Source organism: Rhagoletis pomonella, unplaced genomic scaffold (genome assembly GCF_013731165.1).
Source record: "Rhagoletis pomonella isolate Grant_MI unplaced genomic scaffold, Rhpom_1.0 Rhpom_scaffold_00126, whole genome shotgun sequence".
NCBI lineage: Eukaryota > Metazoa > Arthropoda > Insecta > Diptera > Tephritidae > Rhagoletis > Rhagoletis pomonella.
The window spans coordinates 122,865-125,058 of NW_023458680.1; positions in this window are offsets into that span (position 1 = coordinate 122,865).

Genomic DNA, 2,194 nt, shown 5'->3' on the forward strand with positions numbered 1-2,194 from the left:
TCCATTAACCAGATCATATATAAGCATAAGTGACTGGATAAGTCTTCTACTTTCCAGTGATTTTACATCAATAAGCTTACAGAGAGAATTATAGGCCAGTAAAGGCTCAGAAAAGTTAAGCGGCTGTAGGGCAAAGCGAACAAATTTGCGCTGGACTCTTTCAATCCTACTAGCATAACAGCTACAGTATATTTTGCTTTGCTGCCTCTATGCTTAAGTGCACATTTAAGATACCTACCCCAAAATGCGCATCAAAAGCATTATTTTTAACATTTATAAGGAAACTGCTCCGATAGATGCATTCAACATATCTGCACATTGGCGATACCTGCCTTAAGAATTGTGCGACTAGTATCAATTATCAATGAAAGTATTACGTTTACCTGCACGGGCACTACAATTACCTAACTTTACAACCTTTTATTTATTTTGCTCATCTCGCAGAACAACGAAAATGGCTATCAATTTATGTAGTTATATAGATAATTAGATAACGTTCGGTAAAAATTTCGCTTGCAGTAGTTTCTACATGGTAAATGCTCCGCCAATATTTGGTTTCATAGGGATTCGGATACCTTCCTCATTGAAGTAGTAAAGAAAATTCGCTTAAGTGCCTTTTTCGGTTACGTGCACAAGTTTATCGTGCAAAGAAGGATGTGCAGCTAAGCAAAATATACTGTATATATTGGCTTCCGTATTATAGAGGCATACTCTAATTTAGAACGTACCAGCGCATTGAAAAGAGTTTTCCTGGTATAAGGATTTTTAAAATCCTTAGCATATCTACGCAGAAATGCTAAGTTGCTATACGCCTTCGGGAAAACATAATTAACATGATTTGTAAAATTGAAGCCCGAGTCAAACGCAACACCCAGATCTAGAAAATCATTGACTGAGGTGAGTTTATGGTTTAAAATGCTATAATTCGAACTTATGATGTTTGAAGATCTAGAAAAGGTCATATATTAGCATTTATTAATGTTCAATGATAATTTATTTGCCCGACTCCAAATAATAAGATTATCCAGATCATGTTGTAGATAAAGTATATCAGAGACACAAGTAATTCTTTTAAAGAGTTTAAGGTCATCCGCGTAGAGCAGGAACTCGGAATATTTAAAACAGTTTCCAATATCGTTTATGAATAAAACAAATAACAGAGGGCCAAGGACACTACCTTGTGGTACACCGGAAATTGCAATAAAGCAGTTAGATATGATACCTACAATTTCATCAAACAACAATCGGTTCGAAAGATAAGATTTCAACCAGGACAAAAAGAAAGCTTATCTGTGACGACTATTTCAAAAAGTTTGGAGTATGCTGTTAATTTGGAAATAGGCCTATAATTTGAGACATTATTCCTACCTGCAGACTTAAAAACTGGGGTAATGGATGCAATCTTCCAACGATAAATAAATATGCCTAATGAGAAAGAAAGATTAAAAATTATGCATAATGGGGACAGATGGATGAGATGCATTGCTTTAAAAAATATGAAGAAAGACCATCATTATCACTTTTCATAGAAGATTTAAGACAGGAAATACCATTCGAGATATCTAACTCAGTAAAGGTTAGAGACCCAAAATTTACGGGAAATTTACGGAAGTATTAACAGACTCGTCAACTGAAACGAAATTCGATTTGAAAAACTCTGCAAAAAATTCACAGAATCTGTAAGAGACTGAGAGCTCTTCCCATTAAAATGCATACAAGTTGGAATGTTGGACCCACTCTTTTAGAGCGAATATAGTTCCAAAAGGCCTTGGGGTTTACTTTCAGCTCAGACTCAAATCTATTTACATATTTATTATATAGAAATTTGTCTAAGACGTTAAATTGCTTCATATAATAGGAGTATTTATCTTTAAAGCTAAGATGTTGCGTTCCTTATACAGCTTGTAGTATTTATTCCTTTTGTTTTTTAAAGCTTTAAGGTTTTTAGTATACCACGGGAGTTTATAAAGTCGAGGCGGTAGAGGTGAAAGTTTATTAGTGAATAATTCAGTCAATTTATGTAGAAAAGATTTAAAGCACAAAGAGACATCTTGCGAATTCAGAATAGTCTTCCAGTTTACCTCAGAAATAGCAGCATTTAATTCATTAAAATCGGCACCACGAAAGTCGAAAGAGTCACGATTTTTAACTTCAATAGAAACAAGTAAGAAAGTCTAAGTTCGGGCGGAGCCGA